This window comes from Nicotiana attenuata, unplaced genomic scaffold (genome assembly GCF_001879085.1).
Source record: "Nicotiana attenuata strain UT unplaced genomic scaffold, NIATTr2, whole genome shotgun sequence".
Lineage (NCBI taxonomy): Eukaryota > Viridiplantae > Streptophyta > Magnoliopsida > Solanales > Solanaceae > Nicotiana > Nicotiana attenuata.
This window is the reverse complement of record NW_017672997.1, coordinates 79,719-91,328: the sequence shown is the minus strand read 5'-3', so window position 1 is coordinate 91,328 and position 11,610 is coordinate 79,719. Positions and strand designations below refer to the sequence as shown.

The following is an 11,610-nucleotide window of genomic DNA, read 5'->3' as shown; positions in this document are numbered from 1 at the left end:
CCAACTCAATACTCAATTTAGCTTTTCCTTTACCAATTCACCACCGCTCGGCTCAATTTAGCCAAAGACGACTTAAATACATCAAAAAATGCAAGAGAAAACAATTTCAATTAACAAAGTTATGATCCTTATACAATTTGCAAAAAGTCAACAAAAGTCAACCCCCCTCCCCTCTCCCCTCCCCCCCTCCTTCACCTCGGAACCTGATAAAAATTTACAATACCCAAACACCCATTACGATACGAGTTCAACCATACCGAAATTATCAAATTTTCGACATCAATTCGTCCTTCAAATCATCATTTAACATTTTGAAAGATTTTACAATTTTCCCTGAATTTCCCTTAGATTCTCATGAATTTGATGTTAAATCCAATGTATAATCATAAAATATAATTGAAACTTGATTGCAGGTACTTACCCAATGATTTGGTGTGATAATCCTTCCACAAAATCGTCTCCCATCAATGCTAGAGTTCGAAACATGATAAAATGAAGCTAAGTTTCGAAATGCTCAGCTATAAGCAAGCTGCAGATGTCGCATTTGTGACATTGGGTTTGCAAATGCGAACTCGCAAATGTGAAGCTTGAACAGTTCTGATGCCTTCATAAATGCGACAGAAAATGTCGTGAATGCAGACACTAGTCTTCGCAAAAGCGACCAGTTTGTTGCAAAAGCGACCCTACCCGGCCCAGGCCTTATTCTCAAATGCGATACATAGTTCGCAAATGTGAACTATACAGGCTTCGCAAAAGCGATTATTTCTTCGCAAATGCAATCCCTTCCCTAGCAGCCCACGTTCGCAAATGCGAGGACTACCTCGCAAATGTGGTAGTCGCATTTGCGGCAAAAATATTGCAAATGCGATGAAACTAGAACCAGCACTCAAAATTTTAACAAAAATCCGAAACTCACCCGAGTCTCCGAAACAAACACCCACACAAGTCCAAAAACATAACACGAACTTGCTCTCACGATCAAAACACCAACATAACCTCTAAAATCATGAATCGGACGCCAAAACTCATGAAAATCACAATGAACTTCAAGAAATTCTAGAATCGCAACCAAGCGTCCGAACCATATCAAATCAACTCCAAATGACACCAAAGTTGCAAGCAAGTTCCATATGACGATACGGACCTATTCCAAGTCCCGAAACCAAAATCCGAACCCTATAGACTTAAAGTCAAACCATGGTCAAACTTAGAAAAAAACTAAACTTTTAAATTGCCAGCTTCCGCCAAATGATGTTGAAACCTTTTTGAAACATCCAAACGAAATTTCGGGCATGCGCCCAAGTCCAAAATCACCATCCGGACCTGCCGGAACCGTCGAAACTCTGATTTGAGGTCAAATACCCAAAAGTCAAACCTTAGTCAATTCTTTCAACTTCAAACTTCTCAATGAGAGTCACTCCTAAAAATCTTTTCCGGACTCCTCAAAACCTGAACCGATGATGCACGCAAGTCATAATACACCGTGTGAAGCTACGCATTGTCACAACCCTTTTTTTCACCTCACCTAACCCTCTTAAAAATAATAAAGTGATTTGTAAAGCTCAAAAAGGGTTTCAATTATGAAAAGTGACGAAAAAATTATGTTCAAATGGACTTTTCAGAGTCGCCACCTAACATTTGATTTCGGTGTGTCAGGTCACCGGTTTTTAGAAATAATTTTTCTTTTTAAAACACTTTAGACTTCAAAAATAAGTCTGCACCAGAGATTCAGGTAAGGGAGTTCAATTGACTCAGGGAGAAGGTGTTAGGCATTCCCCGAGTCCCGTGGAAATCACGGTTGCGTACTCGATCAAGTTGGCTTTTGAAACATTCAAATTGAGGTTTAAAAAACATAAAAGAAAAATAAACACAAAAGAGGCTCAAGGTCGTCCCCACCTAAGAAGAAAAAATGAAAAGAAAAAGAAAAGAAAAATCCTAAGCTAACCTATAATATGACTTCTCCACAATGCTCATCAAGGCCTCCAAAATATTTACAAAATTCTTCGGGGCATTCCCCGGATAAATTTAACTAAAGGGGGCGACCTCTCACCTCAAAAGAATAAAACACGAACGTCCTAAAAATTTATCTACCCAAGTGTGGTCGGCTTAAGAATGCTCCTAGCGGACGGTGTAACAAAATAAACAAATAAAAGAAAAGAAAATGTCCCCAATCCTAAAGCATGTAAGTACGTTATTCACTAATGAGCTCGGTCTTTCCCCACTCCCACGGCCCAAATCATTCATTTAACAATAAATTCATGTCTAACTAGTACAAACAAGTAGGCACCGAACAACTACAAATGAAGAAATAGAGGAAAAGCTAGTAAATAAAATAAGGAGAATGGATACAAGTATGATAAGAGTTGCTATTATTTCACAAACTCACTCAAAGTCGATCTTTAATTAGTTCCTCAAATGCATTTAGCATTAGTCTCACATCTTATCTCATTTAATCTTCAGGACCTAGAAATGATGTAGATTCTAAAGAACAGACCACTTGCTCATCTCCAAAACGTGAAGGAAACCGTAGCTCTCATTATGACCACAAAACTACAAGTTTCACATTAACAAATCAAATTACTACGTCAGAATCAAATAGACCCGAGCTATCGATGATACCATGAAACACTCACTGACTAAAGCTAAACTCTAATTAACTCCCTCCAAGCAATTTTTAAATATTTACCAAATTAATTATAACTTAGCGCTTATCATACTCGGGATCCACATTAGAAAATAAAAAGAGAGTAAAGGATAAGATATGGACCTGGAAGATGAAGTTTCAATCAATTTGATGTTTGAAAAATAATACACTTGAAGGCAGTAACTAAAGCTCGACGAACAGAAGCGTAATCTGCCAAATGAGCACCAAAACAGACACTTCAAACCCCGACGGCATTCAAACGAACATCCACGAATTCATCACCTTTTGCTCAAACTTCGACCTCTTCTAACTCGACCAAAATCGAGGTGACAGAGTCGGACCTTGCTTAATTTATGGATGAAAACAGTTGGTTTCGAGCTGATTCGCGGCTGATTTTTGGTGCATTTCAATGTCAGATTTCAGCTGATTTTCAGCCGCGTTTTGGCCAATTTTCACGTTGGTTTCAGGTGGAAAGGAGTTTCGTGGCTGTGTTTTTGAGTCATTTTTGCAACTATTTTGCTTGTTTTGAGTGGCTGAGTTTGGAGCTGTTTTGGGAGCTGAATTTCAGCATTTCTGGGGCTGATTCGGGTCGATTTTGTGCTTTTCTGGGGCTGTTTCTAGGTGGTCTGGTCGCTGGTGTTTTTTGTTAGAGATTAGGTGAGTAGATGAGAATTCTTGGGTGATGAGAAAATGGTATTGTCGATGCTGGAGAAGAAAGAAAAGGTTACGTACTTCCCTAATTTTTCTCTGTTCCTATGTCTCTAATCCCCTGTATCTGTAGGGTTTCTCTATAACAAAATATATGGGCTTGGAGGGGAAAGAATATGTAAGCCCAAGGAGAAAAAAAAAAGTGTGGCCTTCCTATGATATTTTCTAGAAGCTACTACCAATAATCCCTGTGAATTGTCTACCAAGAAAAGTGATAAGAAAGACAAATAAAATTATTATGAAAAGATTCCCTTCAGTCAGATTGTGGTCAAGTGAATATAGGAAAAAGCGGGAAGCTAAGCATATCATTTTTATAGCCAAATTAAAAAAACCCTAATACTATTCAGTATTGTTTGTAAAAATAAAATAAAACTAACTAGGCAAAACACCAATAAGCTAAAATAAAGAAAAACTATTTTTGTAGTTTTTATGTTTTAAGATAAAATAAAGCAAAAATGTTAAAATAGCCAATTAGACCTAAAACTGACATCTAGCACTAAAAATGTATAAAATTTCGGGGAGGGTCAAAAATTACATGTCTACACGCGTGACCTCAAACTGCCGAGCAGTACGAAATTGCTTAAAACGACCAGTCGGGTCGTTACATGTGGCTTCCTTTTTTTGTCTTTTGCATGTTCCTCTTAGTATTGGGTACTTGCCATGTCTCTTCTTCCTTCTTTTACTTTTCCTCCTTGTTGTTGCTATTTGTAACCACTTTTTCGCTTGTTTGGCACATGCCTCGTGTAGTTTGCTCCTCTTGTTTCCTTGTGTTTCTTGGGCTGTATTGATCTGCTCCATCTTTGTTGAGTTTTGATTTTTGTGTGTCTCCCCTGTGTAACTCCTGTGATTTTCTCCCCTACCAGTGGATTCATCAACATCTTGATTTTTGATCTATTTTTCCTTCAATTTTTCTCGTTCCAGCGCCATGTATTGTGCAACAGAGTGCCCCAGAATCCTACAGTACTTACAATACTTTGGTACTCCCTCATATTCCAACTTCTGAGTGAAGCCTTTTAGCGGATTAGTTTCTTCCACTTTGTCCCACCCATACTGAGTTAATTAGAAGCTTTGTAAGATCAATCTCAACTCTGACATTTTCCATCCCTGGCCTTGTCCTATAATCAGTCGCTATGTCCATCGATAATGGTACCCCCATTGGTCCCAATATCTGTTTGACATAGTACCAAGTATGGTAATGGAAAGGAAGACATGATAGTAGAACCCAAACTAGTAATATAGGGGAGTCCTCTTCCGGCTTGAAATCAGGGGACTATTTTTGAAGCCACATAACCATTCCATCAATTTCAACTGACTTTCTAAACCAAACCATTTTGCAATCTTCTCCATTGGTAACATCTATGAACACTATTTGAAAATCGTAGACCCCAATTTTTGCCTCCCCTTTGAGCGATACTTTTTCAGCACAGAATGATATAATTCGTTCAATCTTAGGTATTTTTCTCATAAACTTACCAATGATTGTGTATTTACACTCTTCTTGTTACATCCCGCATTTTCGTATGTTAAATTTTTGTCGTAAGTCAATCGATGTAAGTTCGGGAATGGGATTATTTTGAGATTATAAGCATCATGTTATTTCAAACAAGTGATGAGTAAATTCGTGAAGGTGAGAGGGGAAGCAAGTCAAATAAAATAAATTTTTATTCAAATTTGACATGTTGGGATAAAATACGGCCCGAGCTAAAATACCCGATATTTATGGACAAGTGCTATACAAGGTACCACATGACCATGATAGTAAGGTGTATAAGGTATATAAAAAGTGAGTAGTACTTTAACTAAGTGGAAATAGATCTTAATTATGTGGGTAATTGGTTAATTATTGGGTAATGGAACATTACCTAGTTAATTAATAATTGGTGGTGGATTAATTAAACTCTTGGATAAGATTAGCATGCAATGCTAGAGCATTAAGTGTCCTAATCAACTTATTGTGTGGGGCCACCTATAAAGTTGGATAACTTTAATAATCTCTTAATAAAGCATTTCAACCAAGCTTCCATACATTAGTAATTAATTAAGAGCTTCAACAAAGCTTTCTTACATAGTAGTGTCAAGTCATCTTGCAAAATATCCTTACATAGCAACGTTACTGCTATGTTCTTAAGGAAAGTTTCAGCTTAGATTTCTTCGCATAGCAACGTGATTGCTTCAAGCTCTTCATACGACTCGTTTCGTGTTTTGTCGAAATTAACATGGGTTAGATGATTGTCAAGAGAATCGGTTCAGGTATGTTAAGGTCATCCCTCCTTTCTTTTTGGCATGATCCATACGAAATAAACGAAATGAGCAAATGCACAACTTTCATAAATGACTCTATTCATAGAAATCCTAGGGGTGTCTATATTCTTGATTTTCCATGTGAATTATTATTATATCTTCTATTCATGGGTCTCAGAAAAATACGTATTTGATAAAGTTTATCCGAAAGGCATATTAATTTTTATGGCAATCCGAGAAAATCTTATTAACGTATTTCTTATGCATCTCATGAATTTATACATGCACATTGACCCATGACCAGATGGCGTTATATACGCATATATATGTATATTATATGTATATGGGATGGGAAAAGGTTACGGGGTTATATACGTACCGCCACCTGATCAGTTGGTATACGTTGATGATTTTGCCTAAAGTGGCTGAGATGATATGATGGGATGCCCTCAGAGGCTTGATGAGGTTACGAACACATGTACCTATCCACGACATGAAATTCATACGCATATACATGACAGTATAAGTATTTCATGATTTACAGATTTATCCAGACTTACAGGTTGGGTCATTTACTCTATATTTCTTCCATGTCTTTTATGTACTTATTTATGTGCCTTACATACTTGGTACATTATTCGTACTGACGTCCCTTTTGCCTGGGGACGCTGCGTTTCATGCCCGCAGGTCTCGATAGACAAGTCGAGAGTTCTCCAAGTAGGCGATCAGCTCAGCGGAAGATGTTGGTGCCCTCCATTTGCTCCAAAGTTGCTTGTTTGGTCAGTATGATTTAGATGTGCATTGTTTGGTATGGCGGGCCTCTGTCCCAACCTTTATGACAATTATGTATCCTTAGAGGCTTGTAGATAGATGTCTTATACGTAAACGATTGTATGGCCTTGTCGGCCTATGTTCAGTATACGAATGGTTATTTTGGTCTTAGAGACCCATATGTCTTATGTATAAGTTGGCATTACGTGTTGTATTCTACCTACTTCACGGCAACCTCTACGGCTCAGTTATCTATGATAGTATGATACGAAAAGATATGTTATGTTGGTACTCGGTTGAGTAAGGTACCGAGTGCCCGTCGCGGCCCATCGGTTTGGGTCGTGACAAAAGTGGTATTAGAGCAGTTTTGTCCTAGGGATTCTACAAGCCGTGTCTAGTAGAGTCTTGTTTATGGGTGTGTCGTGCACCACACTTATAAGCAGGAGGCTACAGGGCATTTAGGATTGTCACTCTTTCTTCTTACTCTAGATCATGTGGTTGAGCTCAGTTGTAAGAACTCAATTTCCTAAACTCTATCTTATTCGTAATACGACGATGCCTACATCTAGAAAGACAATTGGTAAGGTATTGAATGCGGTTGTGGAAGAGTTGAGTCAGAGGAACTCGATTTTGCATTATGCTTATGCTGAGTAAATGAAAGGTCTCCAGCAGATCATGTGTGTACTAAGACGTGTAAGCCTTTTGACAAGGAGCCTTAAGGCAGGAATATCTTTCCACCCCTATGGTGAAAGACAATGAGAGATTCAGAAGATAGATACAAATTTCAACAAGTAAAATAAGCAAGATGAAGAAGGGTAGGAGGTACCCAATTAGGGAAGATGATCATTATTTACAATTCAGGAAAATAGATATAAGCATTTTGAGTTACTTTCAACAGTAACAAAGGTATGTACAATTGGCCACACCCATCTCATTTATGCCCTACGGGGGCTAACGAAAGTAGTATAAGAGAAGAACGGATATCAGGATTCGGCTGGGGTTAGAGTGGCCCAAAATGATGGATGGATTGTTTGCGTTAGTTGACGTTTCGGAAAAACACTGCAAATGTATCAATAGATCTCCTTGTGAGACACCCAGATGGTGCACTCTAAAATAGTACAACCAGATATGAGTACTACAATGATAGGCACTGGAAGACTTGAAGGGAAAATATTATCTTAGTGTGGCTTCCGCCCCTACTAAAGAAAGAATGTTAGGCAATTCGAAGAGCCAATGGATGGAGCAAGGGGAGCTAAAAGCAAAAGAATGTCTTGTTCGAGTTTTCAGAATAGAGTGATAGACACAGATGTTAGCGGGAAATAAGAAAAGAGTTAGTGAAGCATTATAAGTAAGATGTGATACCTGGATAGCAACGGTAGAAAAAGAAAAATAAAAATGATGACAGTATTAAAGAGTCTACAATCAAGTGAAGGAAAAGACGAAAGGTGACAGGCCTTGAGACAACAAAAGAGTATAGGCCATAAAGTCATATCCTAATTTCAAGAAATAAGTTCATGACTCCAACGCGACTACCGGAAGGGAGAGTTAAACCCCAAAGTAATAGAAATCAGTATAGGCCGGTGAACAAGATAAACTAAACATAAATTAGGAATAGTCGTCATCATGAGAATTTCAGATTGCGTTCCGGCAATAATAGAATGGACAACAGAAGAAGATTCATGAGAAATTCAGAGAATGGTCATTCAGGAAGACGCTACCCTAAAGCAAGCAATGTGAGCAAAGTTAAGCTTAAGGGATTGTATGTGTCAGTTACACTAAATGTCACCATCGCGAGTAAGGAATTTTGTTATCCTTGGTATAGAAGGATTATCGCAAGGCGAGTAAGGTTCATCGATTATGTGAAAGGACGCCAAAGATAAAAAGGTAAAACATCTATAGGTAGATCGTCGTGGCTCCAACTCTTAGTACTCCCCTAAAGGGGAAATATGGAGTGATGTGGCATTAAGTCAGAATTAAGTGGTTCTAGTAACTACGAAATGGTAAAGGAAGAATGTTATAAAAATGAGAAAGGAATGAGATTGCACTCATCCGAATCCTACAGATATGCTACGATTCCAGAACAGTATGCAAGCACGACATCAAGGAAAGGAAGTAAGGGCTCCTGCCCGGGATGTTATTGATAAATAAGGAGCCACTACGAGAGTAAGTTAAGACAAGGAAATAACCTAAGAAAGATTACGCAGAATATTGATATGAAAATGAGCCAACGAGTAGTTAATAGTTGATTCAGGAAGAGCCTAGTTATGACCAGGCAAGAGGTTGCAGACAAATCAACAGATCGTGCAAGATAAACATAGGGAACCCCAACATGGGGAATTCATCCTTGCAGTTATGACATCGTGACCCTTGAGAAATATTCAGATAGGAGTTGGGATAGTTAAAGGTACCGTATAAGTGTTACGAAAATAAAAGAGAGTGCCACTTGGAAGATAGTCAAAATATCAGTTCAGAAGCAGCCCTACAAACATAAGGGCGTGGAGGTAAGTAACTACGGATAATTATAGGCAAGCAAGGACACCAAAAGGTCGTCGAGTATACGATGTAATAAGCTCGCAGCTTTACAAGAGTCAAGGGTTCTCCCTAAGTACTACAACGAAAGACTAGTTGAGGAAATAAGGAAGAAGGCTTCAACCTAAGCATAATGACCTAAAGAGGAAATGGTCGTGTGACAACAGTCTCACAACAACATTGTAAGCACTCCAAAGGAAAGTGGCACCTACCGTGGATAATGAACGGGAAGTAAAATTAAAAATAATATTCGAGATCATATGAGTTGCACGAAAACTCCGGCATGCGTGGGAACTAAGATAAGCGAAGTATGAACGCAACAAGGGGGCAGAAAGACCAGGAAAAGTAATAACTTACGTTAAAGAAGTCTAAGAAGGAACAAAAGGAATTATTCGATCAATGATCCCCAGTTAGTTACGTTGTGAACGCACTTAAAAGGTCGGAGAATAATACTTGCAGCATATATGTTGACAATCATACCGACTTAAAAGACTCCGGTAGAAGTTAAAAGAAAGAATTGAGCCCAGGGCATAGGCAAAGGATTGAGTTGTTAAAAGATTGTATCATGGATATTCCATAACACCCATGAAAGGATCAAGTAATAATTAATACCAGGGGCCGCAGAGCGGAAGATAGGTTACGCGTATATAAAGGTTGATCAGAAGGAAAAGGAAACTAAAGAGTTACATCAACCAGTAAATCAGGAGTCTGATTATTGGACCCAGAAAATTATAGAAATTGTGATTGAGAACATTGCAGGATCACTCTTAATATCAGAGGTACAAGAGAGGAAGTACAACAACCATATTCTATAATAACCCTACTATATAGCCAGTTGGAAAAGTACAAGCCTCATAAGAAGTCAGTACGAAGCTCCCACCGGATTGCGTATGCACAGTGTTATAATAAGAGCTTCAAGTTATGGCTGTGAATTATACCTATGTGGAAGGGAGGTCATGAAAGAGATAGAAGATATGATGCGAGATTTTAAGGCAAAGGTAAGCAACGTACGAGATACTCAAAGGCAGAAGATCGTGAATAGTCCATTCCTCGGATAAAAGGCTAGAAGCATCGGGATTCAGTATCTAGGAATAATAGCGGCATCGTCAGTAGCATATCTTCCAGCCTATGGTCTAGGTATCGAAAAGCCTGACTAAGAGAGTAAAGAAGAGTTAGAGATGATGTGATGTCTCGCTTGACGTTCCAAAATGACATAAGGAAATCTATGATGCAAGCAAGTTGAAAGGTTGCAAGTAATATAAATAGAGTTGTGTAGGTCACAAGCTATTATATGGTGAAGCGACAAGGTTCTAGAAAACAGGAGTAAGGATAAGAACGGGTGAGTTAGAAAGTAACGAAAATGGATAATTCCTCAGGATTATGCCCATAAAAACAAGAAGAGCATATGGTTTCTCTAAGCTATACAAAGCTCACTATAGCCCGAATGAACTCAAAGGAGTCTAAGACTAACAGCATTTAGAAGAGATGGAATGCTGCCCTGGTAATATAATGAGGGTGTAATTGTGATAGATAAAGGATGACGTTTGGACCTTCGATTGAGTAATGATTTGAAGAAAAAAAGTTTTTATGGACGTCACAGGATTTGGATACCCCACCCCATAAGGTGAATCACATTGGGATACTTTGAAATACGATTATGGAAATTACTCTAGGTGTTCCATAATGAAACGTAAGCCCTAGTGGCAATATATTAAGTAAGAAATTTCAAGTTATCAATGGATGATTGTAGATCAATGTTGAGGTGAATCAATAATGGATGGGTAAAAGTTGAAAAGTACGAGATGAGATTGGGCCATCAATCTTAAGATGAATAGTAATATGGAAGCAGTAAAGGCCATAGATTTATACATATCGGATAAGCAATGAAAGTAACCTAGAATTTGGTAGCAGACCTCAGTAACGAGAAATCGAGGTAAGAGTTATGGTATAGTATGACCTACTTAGATACAATAAAGTCATACAGATGGATAAATGGATCTATGAAATAAGATATAGCAATATTTGTAAGTTCGACAAAATAACGAGCGAAGAACTTCAGTAATGGCAAAAAATCGAAGGAAAAAGGAAAAAAGAGACGCATAAGCGCACTTACAAGGTTAGAGTCGTACAAGATGCATGATAAAAGGTAGCAACAGTTACGAGACTAGAAGGATTCCGACCATAAGTCGTGGTGTGAAAAAGAGGCCTAAAGGGGGAACGCCCTGGCCTTTGGACTTATTCACAGAACAGTTGCCTAGATAGCAAGAGAGCACTAAAGTATTCGTAAGAGCTATGGGTTATGAGAATGATAAGTGCATCATTCAACATTCGAGGACGCATGTTCCAAAGGGGGGAATGATGTTATATCCCGTATTTTCGTATGTCAAAATTTCGTCATAAGTTAATCGACGTAAGTTCGGGAATGGGCTTATTTTGAGATTATAAGCATCATGCTATTTCAAACAAGTGATGAGTAAATTCGTGAAGGCGAGAGGGTAAGCAAGTCAAAGAAATGAATTTTCGTCAAAATTTGACATGTTGGGATAAAATACGGCCCGAGCTAAAATACCCGATATTTATGGACTAGTGTCATACAAGGTACCACATGACCATGATAGCAAGGTATATAAGGTATGTGAAAAGTGAGTAGAATTTTAAGTAAGTGGAAATAGTTCTTAATTATGTGGGTAATTGATTAATTATTGGGTGATGGGACA

The 11,610-nt window shown here is 38.3% G+C and overlaps 1 long non-coding RNA gene across 1 annotated transcript in view; it reads right to left on the bottom strand.

Annotated features, from left to right (window-relative positions):
- LOC109215137 overlaps window positions 1-3,535 on the bottom strand; it is a 5,747-nt gene extending 2,212 nt beyond the window's left edge. The window contains exon 1 of the long non-coding RNA XR_002066315.1: window positions 2,768-3,535. This is a non-coding gene — a long non-coding RNA (uncharacterized LOC109215137). The remainder of the gene's footprint in view (window positions 1-2,767) is intronic.
- Between the last annotated feature and the right edge of the window lie 8,075 nt (window positions 3,536-11,610).